We start from the raw sequence: 25587 nt of genomic DNA on the forward strand, positions 1-25587 counted from the left end.
AAGAAAGACTGCAACTACTTAAGAAACCAGACCTCGGCTTTTCTTTCTTTGTTCTTTTGTTTTTGTTTGTTTTCCAAGCATTGAAATGTATAGGATTAGGCCTACTTTGCCCTTTTGTATCCAGAAAACAGATACAAACTCCAAAAAGCTCCATGTCTCTGCCTCTACTTTATAACAATAGGAAGAAAGTGGACCAGACAATGACGTTTAGAGACCTGGCAATGAGGACAGATAGATCAGAAGTAGCAAACCAGAGAAGGCCGAAGAGAAATGCTCAAGTGCCCAGATCCCATTCTGCCAGACGTGACAGATCAGTGTCTTCCTCGCCAAGGATGGCAGCCTCGTGTCCCAGGTGAGAGGATGAGCTCTAAGGCAGCGTGGATTTGAGCTGTGGTTTCAGACCACCTCTGGGGGACTCCCAAGAATCTCAAAGACTGACAAAGTTTTAGGGTAACATTTTATTTCAACCAATTTGTGGAGGACTGATGTACCGGAAATATCGAATGTAAGTATGGTTGGATATCACCTCTCTGGGAACTAGACAACAGTGTACCCTCTTGTTTTGAAATAAAGAAAAATAACTTCTCACACTTCGCACTCTTCTAGAGAAAAAGAGATCCTGGTATATAACGAGAGGAAAGAAGGTTCGCTTTTTTAAAACTATTCAATTTATTTCATAGACGCTTCACAGAATTAATAAAGGAGGCATTCATCTAGGAGAAAATCACAGCAGCTATTTTAAGGAAAGAAACCAAGATTAGGGTTAGGGTTAACAAGTCAGCAAGTCAGTCCAACTTTCTATTAACTGAGCATCTACTATTGAAAAAAACAAAACAAAACAACAGAAAACACCAAAAACTGAAAAGTTAGCTGTTGCTCAAAAGCTGTCCTCAGACCTTGGTCAGAAAATGGTAACTATCTGATATGACTCAAGTCAACAACAACGAAACAGGTAAAGGAGTAATGATGGAATTAGCAATTTTTCTTTGGTGTTTTACTTTTTAGGTGACAAATTTTCTAAAACAAACAAACAAAAAAAACTGTCTTTTCATCTGAGTAGCAAATTTCACAGAATCAGTAACCACTGAGAGAGAGAGTACAGTAACTTCCTAAGAGTCCAAGTAGCAAATAAACAAATAGAGAGGGTTCTTTATCTCTGGCTGAGAATAGGTCCCTATAATAAATCGGAGTGCTGTGCAAGGAAACCAACTAATACACAACCCAGCACTGGGGATGAAATGACAGCAGTTAAGAACTATTGAACATGATTATGCAAAATCTAAATGTCCTATTAGTAAAAGAAACAAACAAAACAAAACAAAACCCACAGGAAAAATAGGATTACTATTAGTGACAAAAATTTGTAAACAAATTAAAATGTGTTCTCTTTAACCATTTAAATACTAAAATCTCAATTTGATGGTTACAACTAAAAACATATCATGATACCAATTACTCAACATTTGAGTGAACTCAATACAACAATACACACATGAAATAATCTAACACTTGGAAATATTTGCCTAATATCATTCCAATTGGCCTCTCAGTGGAAGAGACTGCAGTGGCAAAAGTGAAATCCGGAGAGCTGCTGTAGAGTCCAAGAATCTTCAGACAGTGCTGTGCTCTCGCTAACATTAACAGCTGCTGAAACACATTCTTTTCTAAATCCTCACTTTCTTCCAGGGGTGGAGTTTCCCAAAGAATTCCAGGCGCCAAAACGGAATGATTCCACAAAATGCAGACTTCCCTCAACTCAACTTGGACACTGTACTTGGAGGAGAGGACAGAAGACAAAGCTCTCATCCTGCTCTGTTTACACCACAATGGCCTCAGGACGGGGAGCTGTGGGGTCATTCCTGGCCAGCTGGTGGCAGGGAGAAAGCCTCTCTTAAGAACACACTCAGAAGCAGCCCCAGTAGGCCTACGGGCTGTGGCACATCATGTTATTTTGAGCCTCAGGGAAGGAAGCCCACAAACAAATGCTCAGAAACTATCCAAACACCACAAAGGGCAAATGCCTTCAGGTCCAGGGTGAAGTCTGTTGTTTGCGTCTTTGTGGTGCGATGATCTGAAAACCAGACAATCACCCAAGTTATTGTAAATGGAAGCATGGAGTGGATAATCAGAGATGCTGAGGTAGGGCAGGATTCCGTAAGCTGTTTTGCAGGGTTGCGCTGTCCAGTTACATGGAGCTGTTCCAGCACAGGGGACCGAGCAGAGAGAAGAAGCACACGAGAAAGAATGTGGCTGAGGACAGATACACCACGTCCAAAAAATTCATCCAGAAGGGACTGTCCTACAATTACCACTTGAGAACTACCATGTGCAGTCTTTGGTCACTTGACTTTCCTATATTTCTCTCAGGGGAACGGAAGACATTTCTCTTAAAAGTATATTACTCTTCTACTCCTTCTATGTAGCAGCTTATTTTGCATGACTTTTTCACTTGAAAAACTCACGCCCTCATAGAGAAACACACTCTTCACAAGAAAATCTCTCCTTGAAATCATTGGAAAAACTCTAAATCATGTATTCACAAAGATATATGCACCCCTATGTTCATTATTCACAGTGGCCAAGACAAGGAAACAACCGAAGTGTCCTGCGACCACAGATAAAGAAGATGTGGTACATATACACAACAGAATACTACTCAGCCATAAGAAAGGAAGAAATAATGCCATTTACAACAACATGGATGAACCTTGAGAACATTATGCGAAGTAAAATAAGTCAGTCAGAAAAAGCTAAGAACCATATGATTTTACTCATATGTGGGATATAAAACTCAGACACAAACAGCAGTGTGGTGACTGCCAGAGGGAAGGGGGTGGGGGGTGAAAGGGATCCTAATACATGGTGACGGGAGAAGATTCGAATTTGGATGGTGGGAACACGGTGTAATATACAGATCTTGTAACATAGAAACCCACATCTGAAACCTGTATAATCATGTCGATCAATGTCACCCCAATAAATTTAATTTTAAAAAATGATAATTAACAAATGGGGAAAAAAATCATTGGAAACAAAGCTAACGGAAATGGAATAGGCCAGAGGCCAGCTTCTCTTTAAAGAGGCTCTCTCCTTATCCTATGATGAGATGTCACAACCTATAGAAAGAAATACTTGTAATTTAGAAGATATTAACTTTAACGCACACCATATAAATAGGTGAGAGTTTCTGGGGTCCATCACCTTCAGTCAGTCCTTTATGGATAGTTGGTGTGAGGTGTTTCTGAATGAAATGCTCTGTGTTCTGTGAGAACACATTATCAGCCAATGTTAATAATAGCTACTCTGGATGGTAAAATTGCAGGTCGTTTTTATTTTCATCTTTATACTTATCTGCTTTTCTACATTTTCACAAGTATGTATCATTTTTATAGATGTTACCTGAGGCCCGATGCACAAAATTCGTGCAAGAGTAGGCCTTCCTTCCCTCCCCACCGGCTGCCGGCACCGGCTTCCCTCCAGCACACGGGACCCGGGCTTCTCTCGCAGCCCTGGCTTCCTCAGGAAGGACGTCTGGTCTAATTAGCATATTATGCTTTTATTATTATAGATTTTTCTGGAAGAAAGTGTTAACTGAGATTTTCTTGATGCTTCAAGCAAATACAACTGAGTGGATGTTACTCCAAACGCTGAGTGAAATACAATTAAAGGATCAAATCATAGCAACAATGATTGCTGGACCTTGGCCTGAATCTTTAAAACCAACTAGCTCTTTACTCTTGCAGAGTGAATGGATATATACTGGCGTTTCCATCTTTAAAACAAGGCCACTATGCAATTATACAATACAGATACCAAATTTTAGAGATGGGGCCAGCTATTCAGACAGCAATAGAGACAGCAAGCTTCACACACTGTTTTATCAGAGCACTTCAGATTACAGAGGGAGCACCTAACCCTACAGACCAGACTAATGGTATTTTATTGATTTGACAAGAATTTAAAAAATAAACAAGTAAGGGTGGAAAGCTCTCATCAGAGATTAGCATTCACTCAGAAACTGAGATTTCATTTCCAGAGGTAGAAGACATCTGATACTGAGGGGATGCCATGCCATCAAAGGTGAAACTCTTAGATATGCTTCACCTTGTTGGAAGGTCAGAATTCCTGACTGCTGTCTCACAATCACCGCACCCATTAGCAACAGACACTGGCTGCCCTGGGAGAAATAACTCACACAGTAATCCAGAAGCCCTAAAGTGATGTGAAACTCCCACTAAAGGTAAAACCTTTCACACTCCTCTGTTTAGGTGTTGGCTAATGACCTAATTATTTATACAATATGCAAGCTAAGGATAATAAGGTTGGGCGATTTGTATTTGGTACTAAAGCATGGTCTCTGGGCTCCTAATTGCAAAGAGAGACAAAGTGAAAAGGATAATTGGAAACTAAACAAGTCCTTAGACAAACAGGATCACAGTTCTTAGTGAATAGCAGCTTTTATAATCACAGCCTAAATCGATAATATGAAGGTCTTGATAATTTATATCAAGGAAAAAGAGCTTAACTATGTAATAAAAGAATTTTATCAAGCGTAGTCATTGATATGAAATACTTCACCAGTTAGTTTCTTAGAAACTCACTCTAAAATCTTTCAACTGAACTCAGCAGATCTGCTAACAATGTTATAATCTGAACACCTGATTCTTTACAGCTCCAAAGTGAACATGATAACGTGTAACACACAGCACTGCCACGGATGAAGACAACCTCATTCACAGGCTCACGCACATCTACCCACAGACGCAAAACACAAAGTTACACAGCCAGCTATGGCTTCCTTCTTCCCACCAAAAGAGGCATTCCTCTGCCATGCCCACTCACACATACTCCAATATGAAGAGAAACAGTTACCCACGGATTAAAAAGTCAACTCACATTACAAGCTGAAAAGCTGGTGTGTTTCTTACAAATTGGATAAATCTGCTTGTTGTTGTTTTTGTTCTCTCTCTCTTTAGAGCAAACATAGTAAGACAGTAAAGTACTGGGCAGGACCCTTAATGCACCATCAGAGAAAACAAAAAGGAAAAAAAAAAAAACTAATTAAAAGGTTCACTTTCTATCTAAAAATAGTCTTTATTCCTAAATGACTTATAAATGTCCTCCACTTTAGAATGAATATGATTATTTTAAAGTTTTGTTATAAAATAAATGGAAACAAAGTCAAGTTACTATTTAGTGAAGACAAAAACTGACTTCCACCCGCTTCATTGCCAGGTGCCTAACAGGTCGTTCGATACATCTGTTGACCCATCATTTTGAGAAAGGGAAAAAAAGCATATCAAAATTCCATCCTAACTGTGAGAGATAATGATGAATAGGACAAGTTAGAGTAAGCAAAACAGATACAATATAAACTTCTAGAATTCCCTCCTACCTCCAATGTGCTGTGGGGGTTAAGCTGAGGCTCCAGGGGGCAAGCAGCCCCTAGGTTTCCCTTTCTGAGAGAATGGGGTGTGTGTGTGTGGGGGGGGGTGAACTGGAGCTAGGAGACAGGCAACAGTTACCACCTTCTTCACAAAGGAAAGGATATAAAGCGTGGAGGAATGTTGTAATACAGACCCACAAAATCGGAACTGCTTTACCAACATCAGATATTCTGCTTTGCACTCTATCTAGGGAAGGCATGTGCTTTCACGGGTGTATCTTCACCCTCCAGGATACTTTGAAACTCAAAGAACAAGTCTCCCTTTCTAATTCCCTCAATGAGAATAGAGAGGAGAAAGCGTTTAATAGCATTCCAGATAATTTGTGCCAATTTAGATGATTCATGGATAGCTTTCCCAGACTAAATGGTCTATGGCCAGCACTTTCAAGTCAACAAGGGTTTGGAGAGCAGGACCTAATTACAGATCTGAGTCACTGTCTGCACGTCCCCTCAGCCCAGTGGGCCATCCCCCACAAAGGCACCGTTTCATTTTGAGGTATAAAAACAAGCCAAGTCTACGAATCCCTTTATGCAGAAAATAAGTAAGAAGACGTCATTCCACAAGAAACAAAAAATTGATTTTTTTTTTTTATTTTTTTTTTTTACAGAGGGAGGGAGGAAGAAACAGCAACTTGTTGTCCCACTTCTTTATGCATTCATTAGTTGTTTCTTGCATGTTCCCCATGGAGAGCAAACCCGAAACCTTGGCACATACGGACGGACAATAGTCTAACCAACTGAGCTACCCGGTCAGGGCCCTGAATTAAAGTTTTTAAAAGAAAATTTTCAATAGGCTTTTTCCCTTTAAAAGTACCCATAACACTAAAGTTTTTAAAACAAGAAAACGGATATAAGACATATTACAGGATATCTTGCATTTCTTGTGTCTGTATTTGGCCTGATGTACAAAATGACATACTATCTTGAAAACTGACCATATCCTAAGGGGAGAGACTTAGTAGCTCTTTTCATAGGGGCCTCATTGATTAGGTGTTTCAACTGGATGGCTTTAATCTTCTAACAGTGGCAACATTTTAATTTAAGGTCCTGGGTCCACATTGAAGGGAAAAAAACTAAAGATAGTGACATTTAAACAAAATTAAAAGAAGAACACATTCTTTTAACAACAACCAAAAAAAAACAACAAGCATGCACAAGCACAAAAACCTAAATTTCAACAAAAGATGTTACTGTTTTCCTTCTTGTAATATAGATACAATATAGCTGAATTAAGGGGTAAAACTCTTTTGCGCTTACTTTTTGTTCACACGGGAAACATTTAAGCAAAGATAACCCTGAAAGTAAAAAGGAAAGAAATCCTCTCTTGATTGTCATTGATCTTTCTCTGGCACTTTATCAGTAATTCTGTTCCCCAACCGAAAGAATTAATGATCTCTAAATGGAAAGGACTATTCAGTTTCTAGCTCCAACAACAACATTCCAAACAAGAACAAGGGGTAATAAGATTCCTCCAACAGAAAGAGAGGGGGGGAGAGAGAGAGAGAGAGAAAGAGATCTGAATTCAGAAGTTAAATGACCTAAGATACATTTCAGACAAGAATGATAAAAATTATCTCCCAGGCTCACATTGGGGCCCAAATGGAAATAACAGCACAGCAAAGATTTCTGAGGTTTGCAAGGGACTGAGATACTGAGAACCTCCGTCACTTCTGAGGTTCGCAAGGGCCTGAGAGACTGGGGAAAGCATAGTTTGCCACCCCAAAACATGCCTTTTGGAATACTGATTATTTGAAGCTGGTTATTTTTTTAAGAAACAGAAGACTCAGAAGAAACCTTTAACCTTCCCCCTAACTGCCTAAAAAAATTTAGACAGAGGACCTAAAGGAAGGGAAATGTCATCACAGATAATTGCAGTTAACATCAGTAGGGTGTAATAGGGAGGAACCTAGCCAGGCCCTCTTGATCAAAGTCCTCTGTGTCCTGTTAAGGATGGTCCAGCAAACATTTACTTATCAAATATTTGCTTTTCTATCTCCATGTGAATTACCTTCCTGCCCTTTGAAGTCCTAAACCACAACCCCACTCCCTATCCCCCATCCTCCATCCCCCATCCCCCAAGGTGGCTTATAAGCCTTAACTGCCTGATCTGTCCTCAGATCTCATATTCATATGGAACCGCTGTAGGTGCACATGTAATAAATTTGGTCAGTTTCTCCTATTAATTTGTCCATGTTAATTAATTAGTCCAGCTAGAAGAACTTAAAAGGGTTTTGGCGAGCCAGCCAGGAAACTTGGCTGGCTGGACTCTGTTCGCTTTGGGAATTTGATCATTAGTCTAGCCAGAAGAGCGTAGAGGGGTAGAAGAAAAATGATATTTTTCCTCCCTCACAGTATATGTTTCCAGGTGCACAGTCTATTCATTGGAGTGGATGCCTCTTTTATAACTGCTGCTAGCAGCACAAGGGACAAACTGACAAACTTAGAAAACACAGAAGTAAGTTCTGTAAGTGTGACAGCTAACTGTCAGAGTACAGAAAAATGCACAGATTTACCTAGGTATCCCAAAAGCAAGCACACTGACCATAGGATGAGTAGAGCTATTTAAATAAAAAAGGAATGAACACATTCTGAAAAGCTCACTGATGACACAGCTGGTCTGAAAGTGTCCTGCACGTACCAAATGCACGGGAATGCAGAACCAGGTACAGAAAGGACACTCAGAAGGTCACCAGACTACGGCGTAAGTTAAAAGGCTGTCAGCATGTTGATTAAATTCATCAACCACTTAAAAGTTCAGATCACTAGGATGCCTAGTAATCAATCTTTAGAGAAGCATTTGAGAACTAATTTACAGCCTCTTTCCCTGATCCTGGATTTATTCTAAATCGAGATTCTGAACAACAAATAGACATAGTATCTACATTGCCCGAAGTTAAAAAGCATGCAAAAAAAAACACACTACACATGTGTGGTAAAAGGACAAACACATGCCCAAGGAGAATAAAGACCAAAACCAGGATAGTGGTTCCTCAGAGGCAGAGAAATGGCACTGCGGTTTGGAGGCTTACCCTGGGTTTTAACTGCTTCAAAGAATTGGTAAACAAATTGGGTTGATTAAAAGGCAAGACCTTCAGGAGGAGGGGGGAATCTAAAAGTGATATATTTTATCTTCCTGTCTTTGAATACGAAATCACTACCTGTTAACTGTTAAGTGTGAAGAGGGTGCCACCAACACACCAGCACACTCGGCCAGTGTAACTTAATGGTACCATTTTGCCTCTCTTTGTAATTACTCCCACATTCCCCAGGGAGAAACTAATGGATTACTAAAAATAAATGGAGATTAAGTGAATCACTTGGGATATTTGGCTCCCAATTCAAACTGGCTTAAACAGAAAGGAAATGTATTGACTCAACAGCTTGGACTTCTGGTGGAGAGACGGGCTCCAGGACTGGCTTCTCTGTCCTCCACCCTGTGTGGCTTCTTGCTCAGGCTGCAGACACACCAGACCTCACACTGGCACAAAACAACACCCAGAAGAAGAAAGAGGCAGGCTCTCCCTGTACTCTGTTTATCAGAAAACTTCTGCCAGAAGTTCCTGGCAAGCCTACCTTGGAGTCTCATACACTAGAATGGGATTACCGAGCCATTCCTGAAACCATCCTTCTGGCCAGGTAATGCCCAACACTAGTTGATGTTTTATCCACGATGAGTCATCATGGACAAAGCAAAGATAGGGTTGCCCCTAATCCCTGGGCCTACCCTAGAGCTGCAGTCAGTTGCTCAGCTCATGACAGGGGGATCAGTAGGATACATGACATGGCTCCAGCCCCAATATGCTAATACTTACAAAATAACCTAGGTAAGACTGTCATGATATGTAGTTATAAATATGGCTGAAGACTCAAGAAGCAGATGAAATGAACTGACCCCTTTGAGAAAAGTAGATTTTAAAAACTTGGCTTCTATATTTCCACTGTTCCAATGAGAAATTTGAAGACAAAGTCAACACATTTAAAGTAGGTACATCATAGGAAGAATGGTCTAGTACTTACTATAGTCTTGTGCCATGGCTACAGAAACATAGACAATTAGCATCCACAGAAATAATGTATAACCTGAAAAAAGAGAAACAAAAAGTTAAAATGGTATAAAATTTAAAAGTTAAGTACAAAAGAAATTTCACTAAAATAAAACAGTTGCATAAAAAACTTTTTATCGTTTTTTCTGAAAGCAAACCAGCCTTTTTAAAGTATGCAGCTGCTGTGCTTGCTTTGGCAGCACATATACTAAAATTGGAACAATACAGAGATTAGCATGGCCCCTGCGCAAGAATGACACGCAAATTTGTGCAGCATTCCATATTTTTGTGAAACGGAAGCATGCAATATGTCAGAAAAAGAATTCAGAATAAGGGTCATACAGTACATAAACTGAATGGATGAAAAAAATCAACTTATATAAGAATCAAGAAGAAATAAAGAATGATATAGCTGCAATAAAAAATACCATGGAAAGTTTCAACAGTAGACTAGGAGAAGTGGAGGACCGACTGAGCAAATTAGAAGACAGGGGAGCAAAACACACACAAACTGAACTGCAATTGGAGAAAAAAAATTAAAAGACAGGAGGAGAGCCTAAGGGAGCTTTGGGACAACATGAAACAAAGCAACATATGAATAATAGGGGTGCCAGAATGACAGAAAAAGGAACAAGGGTTAGAAAACCTACTTAAAGAAATAATGTCCAAAAACCTCCCTGATGTGGGGAAGAAAAAAAAAAAATCACACAAGCACAGGGAGTCCCAAACAAGATGAACCCACCAAGACACTTCGTAATTACAATGGCAAACATTCAGGACAAGGAGAGAATCTTAAAGGCTGCAAGAGAGAGACAGAAAGTTATGTACAAGAGATCTCCCATTAGATTATCAAATGATTTCTCAACAGAAACACATCAGGCCAGAAAGGAATGGAAGAAAATTTACAAAGTGATGCAAAGCAAGGGACTGATCCAAGAATACTCTATCCATCAAGGCTATCATTCAAAATTGAAGGGGAAATAAGGAGCTTCACAGACAAAAAAAGGCTCAGGTAGTTTATCACTACCAAGCCAGCAATGCAAGAAATGCTAAAGGGACAGGTGAAAAAAGAAGAAGTAAAAAGGGAAGAAGGAACACAGGTACAAAAAATAAAAATGGCTACAAACAAGTACCTATCAATAATAACTTTAAATGTAAACAGACTAAATGCTCCAATCAAAAGGCATCAAATGGCAGAATGGATAAAAAAAAAACATGACCCATATATATGCTGTCTACAAGAGACCCACCTCAGAAAAAGGGACTCACACAGACTGAAAGTGAAGGGATGGAAAAATATCTTTCAGGCAAATGGAAATAAAATTTTAAAAAGCTGGGGTAGTAATACTTATATCTGACAAAATAGACCTCAAAGTGAAGGCCATAACAAGAGATAAGAAAGGCCACTTCATAATACTAAAGGGATCGATACAATAAGAGGATATAACCCTGGTAAACATTTATGCACCCAATGCAGGAGCACCCAAATACATAATAAAAACTCCTAGAAGATATCAAGGGAGAGATCGACAACAATATAATCATAGTAGGGGACATTAATACCCCACTGACATCACTGGATAAATCCTCTAGACAAAAAACCTGCAAAGAAACAGCAATCCTAAATGATTCACTAGATCAGATGGACTTAATTAACATCTTCAGAACATTTCACCCCAAAGCCACTGAATATATGTTCTTTTCAAGTGCACATGGGACATTTTCAAGACAGACCACATATTGGGTCACAGGCAAAGTCTCTCCAAATTCAAGAAGATTGAAATCATATCAAGTATCTTCTCAGACCACAATGGCATATTAGAAATAAACTATAATAAAAACAATTCAAACACTTGGAAGCTGAATAGCATACTATCAAACAATGACTGGGTTACCACAGAGATCAAAGAAGAAATTAAAAACATCCTGGAAATAAATGACAATGAAAACACAACAATCCAAAATCTATGGGACACAGTGAAAGCAGTCCTGAGAGGGAACTACCTCAAAAAAAAAAAAAAAAAACACAAGAAAAATGGTAATAAATCATCTAACTCTACAACTTAAAGAATTAGAAAGAGAACAACAAGAAAAGCCCAGAGTGAGCAGAAGGAAGGAGATAATAAATATCAGAGCAGAAATAATGACATAGTGACCAAAACAACAAACAAAAACAATACAAAAGATCAATGAAACAAAGAGCTGGTTCTTTGAAAGGATAAACAAAATTGATGAACCTCTAGCCAGGCTCACAAAGAAGCAAAGAGAGAGGACCCAAATAAACAAAATCAGAAATGAAAGAGGTGAAATAACAACAGACCCCACAGAAATACAAAGGATTGTTAAAAAATACTATGAACAACTCTATTACAACAATCTAGACAACCTAGAGGAAATGAACATATTCCTAGAAAAATACAACCTTCCAAAACTCAATCAGGAAAAATCTAAAAATCTCAATAGGCCGATAACTATGGAGGAAATAGAAGCAGTCATCAAAAAGCTTCCAGCAAACAAAAGCCTGGGATCAGATGGCTTCACAGGGGAGTTTTACCAAACATTCAAAGAAGAACTAAAACCTATCCTCCTCAGACTATTCCAAAAAATTCAAGAGGAAGAAACACTTCCAAGCTCATTCTATGAAGCTAGCATTACCTTAATGCCAAAACCAGATAAAGACAACACAATGAAAGAGAATTACAGGCCAATATCCCTCATGAACATAGAGGCCAAAATCCTCAACAAAATTCTAGCAAATCGGATCCAGCATTACATCAGAAAGATCATACACCATGACCAAGTAGGATTTATCCTGGGGATGCAAGGATGGTGCAAAGCAATAAATGTGATACATCACATAAACAAATTGAGAGATAAAAATCACATAGTCATAACAAATGATGCATAAAAAGCATTTGACAAAATCCAACACCCTTTCTTGAAAAAAAAAAAACCCTCAGCAAAATGGGAATAGAGAGATCATACCTCAACATAATAAAAGCCTGTTATGACAAACCTACAGCCAACATTATACTCAATGGGCAAAAACTAAAACCATTTTACCTAAGAACAGGAACGAGACAGGGATGTCCAGTTTCTCCACTCCTGTTCAACATATATATGAAGTACTAGCCATAGCAATTAGACAAGAAGAAGAAATAAAAGGTATCCAAATTGGAAAAGAAGACATAATATTGTCATTATTCGCAGATGACATGACATTGTACATAGAAAACCCTAAAGATCCCATCAAAAAATTATCAGACTTAATAAATTAATTTGGCAATGTAGCAGCATACAAAATTAACACCAAGAAATCTATGGCATTTTTATATACCAATAGTGAACTTACAGAGAGATTTTTTTAAAAATCCCATTTACCATTGCACCAAAAAAATTAATATACGTAGGAATAAACTTAACTAAGGAGGTAAAAGAACTATATGCAAAAAACTATAGGACACTGAAAAAAGAGACAGAGGAAGACATAAACAGATGGAAGAACATACCGTGTTCATGGATTGGTAGAATCATTAAAATGTCCATACTACCCAAAGCAATCTTAGATTCAATGCACGCCCCATTAAATTAACAACAGCATAGTTCACAGACCTAGAACGAACTTTCCAAAAATTCATATGGAATAAAAAAAGACCCCCAATAGCTGCAGCAATCCTGAGAAAGAAGAACAAAGTAGGAGGGATCTCAATACCAGATATCAAGTTGTATTACAAAGCTACTGTTCTCAAAACTGCCTGGTACTGGCACAAGAACAGACATATAGACCAATGACATACAATAGAGAACCCAGAAATCGACCCAAACCACTATGCTCAATTAATATTTGACAAAGGAGGCAAGAACATACAATGGAGTCAAGACAGTGTCTTCAATAAGTGGGGTTGGGAAAATTAGACAGATACATGCAAAAAAATGAAATCAGACCACCAACTTACACCATACACAAAAATAAAGTCAAAATGGATAAAGGACTTAAACATTAGACGAGAAACCATAAAAATATTAGAGGAATCCACAGGCAGCAAAATCTCTGACATATGCCGAAGCAATATCTTCACCAATACAGCTCCTAGGGCAATGGAAACTAAAGAGAAAATAAACAAATGGAACAACATCTAAATAAAAAGCTTCTGTACAGCAAAAGAAACCATCAACAAAACAACAAGAAAGCCCACTGCACGGGAGAACATATTTGCCAATGTTATCTCCTATAAGAATTTAATCTCCAACATTTACAGGGAATTCATACAACTTAACAAAAGGAAGATAAACAACCCAATCAAAATGGGCAATGTACCTAAATAGATATTTTGTGAAAGAGGACATTAAGAAAGCCAAGAGACATATGAAAACATGCTCATAGTCACTAATTATCCAAGAGATGCAAATCAAAATGACAATGCGATACCATCTCAAACCTGTCAGAATGGCTATCATCAACAAATCAACAAATGACAAGTGCTGGCGAGGTTGTGGAGAAAAGGGAACCCTTGTGCACTGCTGATGGGAATGCAGACTGGTGCAGCCACTGTGGAGAACAGTATGGAGTTTCCTCAAAAAACAAAAATGGAGCTCCCATTTGACCCAGTGATCCCACTTCTAGGAATATATATCCCAAGAAACTAGAAACACCAATCAGAAAGGATATATACACCCCTATGTTCACAGCAGCACAACTTACCATAGCTAAGATTTGGAAACAGCCTAAGTGCCCATCAGCAGATGAGTGGATTTAAAAAACTGTGATAAATCTACACAATGGAATACTACGCTGTGGTAAAAAAAAAAAAAAAGGAATTCTTAACATTTGCAAAAGCATGGATGGAACAGGAGAGCATTATGCTAAGTGAAATAAGCCAGTCAGAGAAAGGTAAGTATCAATCACATGACCTCACTCATTTGTCTAATATAATGAACAACATAAACTGATGAACAAAAACAGATTCAGAGACAGAGAAGACTAGATCAGACCGTCAAACCTCAAAGGGAAGGTAGGGGAGGGGAGGGGTAAGGGGGAGACATCAACCAAAGGACTTGTATGCATGCATATAAGCCTAACCAATGGACACAGACACCAGGGGGGTAAGGGCATGGGGGGGGGGATAATGGTGGGATAAGGATACATATGTAACACCTTAATCAATAAAGAAAAAATAAAGTATGCAGCTGCACTTAAATTAAGAGAAAATGTCTGTAATATTAGTATCTCTAAATATTTTCAAGTTCAAATCATCTGCAGACGACCAAAACAAACACACAAAATACATTTTAATCAAATAATATTGCTCTGCAATGCTATTTATTAAATTGAAACAAAAGCAGAATTACTAAATTGAACTAAAAAAAATCATACATTACAACACACATCTGCTCTATTCCATTTGATGCAACTTAAAATTAAGTAAATCAGCTTCAAATTCTAAACTCAGGGATCTTAAGCAATAATAGTTCTCAAAATAATACACATTTCTGGTTCAAATATTTCACACTGCCTCCTAATAAAATCTTAGAATATTCAGCGTGTATATGGAATGCTAAAAAAACACACCCATAGAATTGAGGACTCTAAGACCCTAGAATGGCTTTTAATATTCATAAGTGAAAGACAAAAGAGTCCAGGACAAATAACAATATAGCAAATCACACTCTTAATTAAGCAGGACTTAGATGCATAGAAATTGATTGATGCTGTGGTGTTTCCTGGGGCTAGTGTGCCTTGACAAGGCCAAGGACAGCTACTGTCCCTGTCTCTACAAATAATACCATGTCTAGTTTCACTTGTCTCCGTGTTTGCAGGAGAGAAAAAACTTCCTCTACCCTCTCATGTTCAGTTCCTGGGCACATGCATATTAAACTGATAAAAAGAAATCAATTGGAGGAAAGGCATATATTTCTTTATTGATGTTAATATTTTTATATGCAGGGGTATATCACAGAAAAGAAGTAAAATCTCAAAGTGGAAGTTATGGGACTTATATACCATTTTAACAAAGGGCGATACATTTTAGAGAAGTGACTAGACAAAGGAAAAGGTTTGGATTCCCACAGATGATAAACTGTAGGAATATGACTAAGAAATGTATGGTAGGTAAGAGTTGGTTAGTAAGATCTGTTATGCAGACTCAATTTCTGGTGATAAAAATCTTTTTCCTCTTTCTGGTTTGGAAGATGGGTGCACCTTTAAAAATGGAAACTTATGCCCTGCTTTCAGGCAGATAGGGGGAAGACATGTCTTCCTGTGTCTGCTATTTCTCAATTTCCTTCAGTTCAAAATATGTCACCATTGGCATATTGTGGGGTACATATCCTGATCCCCTACAGCAGTGGTCAGCAAACTGCGGCTCGCGAGCCACATGCGGCTCTTTGGCCCCTTGAGTTTTTAGCAAAGGCCAGCTTAGGAGTACTCTAATTAAGTTAATAACAATGTACCTACCTATATAGTTTAAGTTTAAAAAATTTGGCTCTCAAAAGAAATTTCAATCGTTGTACTGTTGATATTTGGCTCTGCTGACTAATGAGTTTGCAGACCACTGCCCTACAGGTTCAGAAAGATAAAATAAAAAATACCTTAAAAAATAAGCAGGACTTAGATGCATAGAAATCAGCATGAAAGAAGATGTTTTCAATATATATATCCTCCAAAGGACTCCAATAGAATACATAAAGAATTCACATAAAACAATAAGAAAAAGACAGGCCACCCAAACAAGATATCCAAGTGACAATAAGCATAGGAAAGGTGCTCAATCTCAATCATTACCAAGAAAATACACATTAAAACCACAGTGACATAAAATTATATACTGATCAAAATGACTAAAAATGAAAATCTGAGGACACAGGTCTTAGGACCTGGAGCAATTCAGCTCTCATGCACTGCTGGTGGGAGTGAGGACTAGACAACTGTTCCTCAATAGCTAATGAGGCGGAGCATAGATATACACTGTGACCCAGCAATTCCACTGCTAGGGAAATGCCTACCAGGAATGCACATACAGACACATCGTCCCAAACACACATACAATAACATTCAAAGAAGACAAAACCCAGTAACAAATACACTGTGGAGCATTCATACAACTGAATACTATACAGCAGGGGTCAGTCAGTGTTTTCTGAAAAGGGCCAGATAATAAGTATTTTGGGCTTTGCAGGCCATAAGGTTTCTGTGCCCTGTTGCAACTACTGGCCTCTGCCTTTGGAGTGGGAAAACAGCCCCAGACCACATGGAAATGAATGGGTGGGTCTGTGTTCCAATCAAACCTTATTTACAAAAACAGGCAGCCAGCCCAGGCTGTAGTCTGAGTGCTACACAGTAATGAATATGAATGAACTATAAAGAATGCAACAACACAAATGAATTTCACAAACATAATGCTGAAACAAAAAAAGCCAGACATCTGAGAAAATATGATGCCATCTTAGTAAAGTTCAAAAGTAGGTAAAACTATTTTTTTACAAAAATTCCAGAGACAACAAGTTCATGAGATAAAGTTACCTCTGAGTGCAGGGGGGTGGTAGAGACCAGGAGGAGGTGGAAGGGGGAATTTTGGTGGGCTAGTGATACTGGATTCTCTGATTTGAGTGGTGGTTTCATGACTATGCTCAATATGAGAAAATTCATCAAAGCATTCACTTATGATTCACTTGTCTTTATGTGTGTTATGCTTGAATAAAAAGTAAGACATTTTAAATTTTTTAACAAACAAAGAATATGGGCCAATTCTATAAGTGGCTGCTTTCTCATAGCTCACTCTCCCTGGACATCAAACACAGATGCACCAGCAAGCCCTGTGTCCTCCCAAAGCAGAGCCAGGAAGCCTCCCTTTGCTGAAGGTGATGTCTGCATTGCAGCTCAACCTCTGCTCTGAGTTCCAGGTGGGACTTTGGAGAAGAGTTATGATCAGATGGAACACACAGGAGTGTCAGGAGCAGAATGCGACCCTCAGGGAGAGAGGAAAGTAACAGATGGTGGGCGAAGAGACTGGTGGAAATAAGCCCCTACATTTCAACATACGCAGCTGAATATTCTATACAGAAAAGAGGGTAAGAAAAACAGCTTAGAAACACAATTTGGAAGGTCACTGGGCTTGCCTTTTGGACAAAAATAAAGACATTTTAAAAGCGGACTACGTTCTTCAAAGGCTGTTGAAGGGATTTATTTTCAATACCACAATTTCGTCCAATCTAACACGTAAGAGGGTAGGAAGTTTTAACTTTTCAAATGAGAAAGCAACCCTGACAGATAAAATTAGTCTTGCCTTTCTAGGCCTGCATATTTTAAACCATGTCTACATCTTGTCATCTTGTCCCTCCAGACCAGTGGTGGGGAACATCGGGCCCAAGGGCCGTATAAGGCCCGGAAATCATTTGGTCTGCAGGGCATTGGGGGTGAGTTAATTAAATGTCTGACCAAATATAGCAGGCTAGTTTTAAAGCTGATAATTTTGTATGGCCCGGGAATGATGTTCTAAATATCCAAATGGTCCTTGGCAGAAAAAAGGTTCCCCACCCCTGCTATGCTGTGTCTAAAATTTAATTGTAACTTTCCAGGGATCATAGGAAGCCATTAAATTTCCAGGGTTGTCGAAACCGGTTTGGCTCAGTGGATAGAGCGTCGGTCTGCAGACTCAGGGGTCCCAGGTTCGATTCCGGTCAAGGGAATGTACATTGGTTGCGGGCACATCCCCGGTGGGGGTTGTGCAGGAGGCAGCTGGTCGATGTTTCTCTCTCATCGATGTTTCTAGCTCTCTATCCCTCTCTCTTCCTCTCTGTGAAAAATCAATAAAAAATATATATATTTTAAAATTTCCAGGGTTGGGCCCACATATATTAGGAGAGGCAGAAAATATGAAAATTCCAGAAACAACAAGATCATGGGCATCACATTATATGGATTCACATTCTGTAACTATGAGCTTATATCATGAGTGAAATAAAGAGCAAAGGAGGAAAGAAAAAAGTCTGTTATTTTGTCAGTCAGCAACCACCACGGGTGTGATTGCTTCTCTTAGGTTCATACCAATTGTGTTGGGGATTCATTTAAAAAATACATATTTTAGCTCTGGCCAGTGTGCTCAGTGGTTAGAATGTTGAGTTCCATGCACAGATGGGTTGCAGGTTTGATTCCCAGTCAAGGGCATGTACCTGGGTTGCAGGGTTCACTCCCCACCCCAGGTTGGGGCACATGTGGGAGGCAACCAGCCGATGTGTCTCTCACATTAATGTTTCTGTTTCTCAGCCCTCTCTCTTTCTCCGCCCCCTTCACCCATCCCTCTCTTCTCCCCTCCCTTCCCCTCTCTTGGAAGAAGCAATGGGAAAAAACATCATTTGGTGAGGATTAACAAAATATATGTTTTTTATATTTATTTATATATGTAAATTTCTACCAAAAAAATAAATAACTTTTCAAATCAGTACAACTGGATTAAAAACAAAACACTGCTCACAGTTGTATGGCCCTCTGATAGTGATCAGCAGTGGTGTCACCATTGCTAACTGACCCGGCCAAAGTCAGAATGAAAAGCACTCAGGAGCCTACCAACCACCCTCAAAGCAATAGGTTCCTCACAACATATAATAAGATTAGCAAATTTTAACAACTGGGAAAAGCTTAAGCTACGTATTTACATTTGGCAGCAAAGGAACAATCTATTTTTCTTTATTTTAAATGTTATAGAATAGTGTTCAGAATTTAGATCGTGGTCCATATTTTATATGGTGGGAGTATGTACAAAATCTTTACAACAGATGGGAAATTACATAAAGACATCAAGTGACATTTCTAGCTGATTCAGCTCTAATTCATTTTGTTTGCTTTCTAACAGCACTAGTTTAAAAAGAGCAGTTCTGTGGTCCATAGAACAGAGTTATACTTTAAGCAGAGGTGACAATCTTTACTTATATAAGAAGCAATTACACAGGTTAACAGAAGAAATGAACTGTAATGGAATACACTAGAGATATGTCAGGGGAACCATTAGTTTTCATTCTTGATGGTATGTAATAAGTGCATCAGTCTAACAGTTATTGAATTTATTAAGCCATAATTTTGCTACACAAATTCTCCATTCCTTTTTTTTTTTTCAGAGCACACTGAATAATCAGAAGGCAGTGTTTGCTTTTCTCTATACAGTAACAACTGTGCACTTGGCCTGAATTCTAAATAACCAGGTTCTTTACAAATTTTTTGAATTCTAGCCAACATACAGATCTTTTCACTAAAAATAAGCATGTAGGAAACAGGCTCAAATCATAACTGTCATATTTACTCAAAATGGGGAGAACATACTTCTCAGACAAGTTGGATAAACATGCACAAACCTCACCATCACCATATATACTCTACTATCAATTAAAAACAACATTGTTGTTAAGAACTTGAGGCATGAATATTCAATGGGATGTTTGATGACATCAGTATCTACAGCCTAAAATTTATTGCTATAATAGTTAACCAATCAGATAGTGTCTTTCTACACTGGTTAAGCCTAAACAGTAGGTGTGATGGTTAGTTTATGTATTAACTTGGCTAGGCTATAGTACTCAGTTATTTAATCAAATACTAATCTAGGTGTTGCTGTAAAAATAGCTATAATCATTTGACATTTTAGTATTACCCTCAATGATTTGGGTGGGCCTCATCCAATCAGATGAAGGCCTTAAAATCAAAGACTAGGTTCCCTAAAGAAGAAGAAATTCTCATTCAAGACTTGAGCATCAGCTTATATATTTCTACTGGTTCTGTTTCTCTAGAGAACCTGGACTGATACACTAGGCAAAATAGGAATCGCACTATGAGTTTTAAAGGTTTTCATATTTAAAGTCAAACAAGGAAAGAAATGCCTTAATTTAATTCCATTCACCTGGGGGAAAAGGCATCATGCGCCATCACACCCCTAACCCAGGGGACACAACACAAGGGATCCTCTGCACATGGGCTGCAGAGGAAACACCTTTTCTTTTCTTTTAAAAATATATTTTATTGATTTTTTACAGAGAAGAGGGGAGAGGGATAGACTGTCAGAAACATGGATGAGAGAGAAACATCAATCAGCTGCCTCCTGCACACTCCCCACTGGGAATGTGGCCCCAACCAAGGTACATGCCCTTAACAGGAATCAAACCTGGGACCTTCAGTCTGCAGGCCGACGCTCTATCCACTGAGCCAAACCAGTTCGAGCATAAACACCTTTTCTGACCGCTCATTGGCTAAGCTCCCTGTATACCACCACTTGCAGTGTTCTTGGTAACTTGGGTAATAAGAATCCAAGAAGGTGATCTAGGGTTTGTCCACCACACTCCTGGAGAAAAAAACGAAGGTCCACTGCTGGAGGGGCTAAGAAATGTCACATCCTGCCCTAGCTGGTTTGGCTCAGTGGATAGAGCCTTGGTCTGCTGACCACAGGGTCCGGGTTCGATTCTGATCAAGGGCATGTACCTAGGTTACAGGCTCCTCCCTGGCCAGAGCCCAGGTCAGGGCTCATGTAGGAGGCAACCAATCAAAGTGTCCCTCTCTCACTGATGTTTCTCTCTGTCTCTCCCTCTCTCTCTCTTCCACACTCTCTAACAATCAATGGAAACATATCCTCAGGTGAGGATTAAAAAAAAGAAAGAAAGAAATGTCATATCCTATGAAAGACACATCTTAAAAATGCCTAAAGAAAGTTGTCATTTTTTTCATGGTGAAGGGACTGGAGTCCATGTTGATGAAAACACCTTGGTGGCTGCAGTGGCTGGCAGTGGCTGCAGCAGCGGGTGATAGGGCTGGCGCCTTCCCCTAATGAGCCCAGTCGCCTCCCACAGATGGAGGCCAGGGAGCAAGCCTAAGCCGTCAGTAGGACAATCCCCTGGGGGCTCCCAGTCTGTGAGAGGGGGCAGGCTGGGCTGGGGGACCTCCCCCTTCCCAGTGCACAAATTTTGTGCACCGGGCCCCTAGTCCTATCTAATAAAAGAGTAATATGCAAATTGACCATCACTCCAACACACAAGATGGCTGCCAGAAGATGGCCAGTGGGGGGGAGGGCAGTTGGGAGGGATCAGGCCTGCAAGGGAGGGCAGTTGTGGGCAATCAGGCCAGCAGGGGAGGGAAGTTGGGAGGGACCAGGCCTGCAAGGGAGGGCAGTTGGGAGTGATCAAGCCTGCAGGGAAGGGCAGTTAGGGGTGACCAGGCCAGTAGAGGAGGGAAGTTGGGGACGACCGGGCCTGCAGGGAAGGGCAGTTGTGGGGGATCCAGGCCTGCAGGGGAGAGCAGTTGCGGGGGACCAGGCCTGCAGGGGAGGGCAGTTAGGGCCAAACAGGCTGTCAGGGGAGCAGTTAGGCATCAATCAGGCTGGCAGGGGAGTGGTTAGAGGGTGATCAAGCTGGCAGGGAGAAGCGGTTAGGGGCAATCAGGAACGCAGGCAGGCGAGCAGTTGGGAGCCAGCAGTCCTGGATTGTGAGAGGGATCCCAGATTGGAGAGGGTGAAGGCTGGGCTGAGGGACACCACCACCACCACCCCCGTGCACGAATTTCGTGCACCAGGCCTCTAGTTGTTAAATAAACAGAAAAATTCACGTCTAAACTACCCATGAAACTACTCCACGTCAATTGGTTAAGGTCAATTCAGAAAGATGTCTCTCTAATTCCTGTCAACATAAATGTTATATATACCAAGTATTTGAAAGCCTCTTTTTAATTGACCGGAATTATCATGTAATATTTAAGTTACTTAAATTTTATCCTATATGTTAAAAGCATTTTAAAGTAAAAAGCAAAGGAAGAAAAAAATATTAAGCACAATTCAGCAACATATTCCTCAAATTATTGCATATAAGAGAACCACTTACACTACCATAATAAGAAAACTGGCCAGTTAACAAAGGGAAAAAGTTAGCAGGTTTTCCTCCAAATTTCTATGTAACAAGAAGAGGGAAAAGTCCATTTAACACGAGAAGATTTACAAGAATTTAAAGCATCATAGTGGCAAAAGCCACCAGTCTGTGAATAAGCAGGACTACCTCTGTACATTTGGCTTAAAAAAAGTCAATTTAGCAATTCTACACCTACACAGGTTTCCTTGTTAAGACTTTTGTATTAGATTATTAGATAAATAGGATATAGAACATAGAATCCATAAGGAACTATTAATTCAATATTAAACAGAATGGAAATGTTCACCCTCATTAATAATCAGAAATAAATATTAGAACAAAAATGAAGTAGTCATCATTTTAGAACTTCAAATTGATAAAAGTAACATTTTGTACACTTATTACATTAGTAAAATAATTTTTGTGCATTTGACACTGGTAAGCCTGAAATTAAAACTGGCTGTGGCTCTATAAACTGGGATCACATCTTTAAAAGTAGGTGATGTCTAACAAAATGTTCAAAAGCCTTGTAATCTATGGCACTCCCAGAAATGGATTTTATGTAAAAAATGCAACAGAAGCAAAAGGTTGTATGAATGAAAATATACTCTGTTAGAATGTTATTTTTAAACAAAAAAGACAAAGAATCTGGAAACAAGTCAACTTTCCAACAACTGAAATATTATATAGAAAATTATAGTGTATCAACACTATAATCTATAATTTATTGCCCCTTAATGTGACAATAATAAAGGCCATATGGACCATGGGAAAATAATTGTTATCATGTGAAGGTAAAAAATAAAATAATATGCCTACCAAGATTACAACTAGGTAAAAGAAAGACAGAAAGGAAGGAAGGAAGGAAGGAAGGAAGGAAGGAAGGAAGGAAGGAAGGAAGGAAGGAAGGAAGGGCTTGCATGTGGTCAAGCCAAGGATGAGAATATGCAAAACAATGGAAATAATTAATAATATACTGGATGATACATTTATGGAGCGTTTCTTTCATGTTTTAATATTCTTTTAATAATACCGTAGATGAAATAGGAAGAAAATCTGCATCACGGGATTATAAAATTGGCACAGAGACAAAAACTGCAGTGCTCAAGAGAGAGGCTGGAGAGAGCTGGGAGAACCAAATATAAGAGCAATAAGAGGTTTAACAAGTGAACTAAAATTAGAAAGCTACTGGGGACCTCAGAGAGCAGTTTCAGCAAAATGGCAGAGGCATAAGTCTTATGCAAAAAAAAATCTATCTATCTATATCTATCTATCTAAATATATATATACATATATATATATATATATATATAAAAAGAGGTAATATGCAAATTGTCCAGGATACCATAACATCACGACCGCTCAGGAGGAGACTGCATGCGCAGGTGGGTGGGAGGGGACTGTGTGCGAGGTGAGGCCAGCCACAGATGGCGCAGGCCCGGAGCGGAGACGGGGAGCCCGCCAGCCTCGGAGCGCCAGCAGTCCCGCCTCTGCACGTGAGCTGCACAGGAAACACCTTCTCTGACCGCTCATTGGCTAAGCTCCCGGTACGCCACTCACAGTGTTCTTGGTAACTTGAGTAATAAGAAGGTGATCTAGGGTTTTTCCACCTCACCCCCAGAGGAAAAAACGAAGGTCCGCTGCTGGAGGGGCTAAGGAATGTCATATCCTGCCCTAGCCGGTTTGGCTCAGTGGATAGAGCCTCGGCCTGCCGACCGCAGGGTCTGGGTTCGATTCTGATCAAGGGCATGTACCTAGGTTACAGGCTCCTCCCTGGCCGGGGCCCAGGTCAGGGCTCATGTAGGAGGCAACCAATCAAAGTGTCCCTCTCACACTGATGTTTCTCTGTCTTTCCCTCTCTCTTCCCCGCTCTCTAAAAATCAATGGAAACATATACTCAAGTGAGGATAAAAGAAAGAAATGTCATATCCTATGAAAGAGACATCTTGAAAATGCCTAAAGAAAGTTGTCATTTTTTTTCGTGGTGAAGGGACTGGAGTCTGTGTTGATGAAAACACCTTGGCGGCTGCGGCAGCCAGCAGCAGGGTAATGGGGGTGGCGCCTTCCCCTGATCAGCCTGGTCACCTCCACAGAGGGAGGCCAGACTGTGGCTTAGGCCCACTCCCCACTGTCAGTAGGACATCCCCTGAGGGCTGCCAGACTGTGAGAGGGGGCAGGCTGGGCTGAGGGGACCCCCCCCCCAGTGCACGAATTTCGTGCACCGGGCCTCTAGTTGATTAATAAGTAACTGAGGTGAAGAAGTATCTGGGAGTCAGGCAATGCTGGGAAAGAAGAAATGAGTGGTAATCTTAGGGAAAAAAGAAATGTACTAGTAGTTTGGGGAAGAATCAGGGTTGAGAAATGTTTTTTTAGGCAACAACCTAGGAGAGTGAATAATCATTTAGTAAAGAGGAAAATGGAAAATTCGGAAATGATGAAATCAGGATGTATCTTATTATCAGTGACATCTTATCATACTTTAAAAGGCTGTGGTCTTTTCTCTTAATGATACATAAATTAATGGTATATCTTACAGTTGAAAGCATCTTAAATTCAAAATGTGGGATCTCTCTGTCCTTACAAAATACTCTCTCATGTTACTATACAACTACAATATAAAAGAGGAGAAGAGAGGGGAATGAAAATTTGGCACATGCTATTTTAAACTACTTTATTTTATAAAAATATAAAATTGTGAGCATTTCTCCAGGCAGATTTCTGATTCTATAACTGAATGATCCCCAGGGTCCTGATTCAATAGATTATTCATGCTCATAAGTGTAAAACACAAATCATATATATATATACACATTTGTTTCAAAGCTCTCCATATAGTTGATAGCCATTTTTACAGTGCAGGAAAATGGACATTTAAGGGAAAAGAACAACTAAACTAGCATACTTTCATTTAAACATAATAATACTCTAAAGCAAAAATCTTTTCCACTGAACAAAAATCGGAAGTAAAGGTATTTTTATTAAAAATAGTAAACACTAATAGAAATACTAAATAAAGAACTATCACTTAGGACAATTTAAAATGCATATTCACATCTTTATAAGTTTTTTATAAATATAAAATTATTATAAGATAGTTTACTAAAATCATTAAATATATATATATATGCATATTAATTTCTACTGGCAATTTGGTGTTTTAACCTCAACAAGTGGGTTATCTGGGAAGATAAAAATTTAAAGAAAAATATTTAATGAAACATTTAC

General features: G+C 39.3%; 1 long non-coding RNA gene and 1 other non-coding gene across 4 annotated transcripts in view; one reads left to right on the top strand and one right to left on the bottom strand.

Moving 5' to 3' along the window:
- Window positions 1–518: 518 nt before the first annotated feature.
- The window catches only part of LOC129149118 (uncharacterized), a 171599-nt gene continuing 146530 nt past the window's right edge, over window positions 519–25587 (bottom strand). For 2 of the 3 annotated variants that reach the window (XR_008556070.1, XR_008556071.1), the window contains 2 exons: window positions 9464–9526; window positions 519–733 (listed from right to left, as the gene is read on the bottom strand). This is a non-coding gene — a long non-coding RNA (uncharacterized LOC129149118). Of the gene's footprint in view, window positions 734–5528; window positions 6205–9463; window positions 9527–25587 lie in introns of those variants that run through there. The other variant, XR_008556072.1, reaches the window with a different exon arrangement.
- LOC114230685 (U6 spliceosomal RNA) lies at window positions 9674–9777 on the top strand. The gene has a single exon (XR_003616652.2). It is a non-coding gene; the product is annotated as a U6 spliceosomal RNA (small nuclear RNA).

The sequence above is a fragment of the Eptesicus fuscus genome, chromosome 5, assembly GCF_027574615.1.
Source record: "Eptesicus fuscus isolate TK198812 chromosome 5, DD_ASM_mEF_20220401, whole genome shotgun sequence".
NCBI lineage: Eukaryota > Metazoa > Chordata > Mammalia > Chiroptera > Vespertilionidae > Eptesicus > Eptesicus fuscus.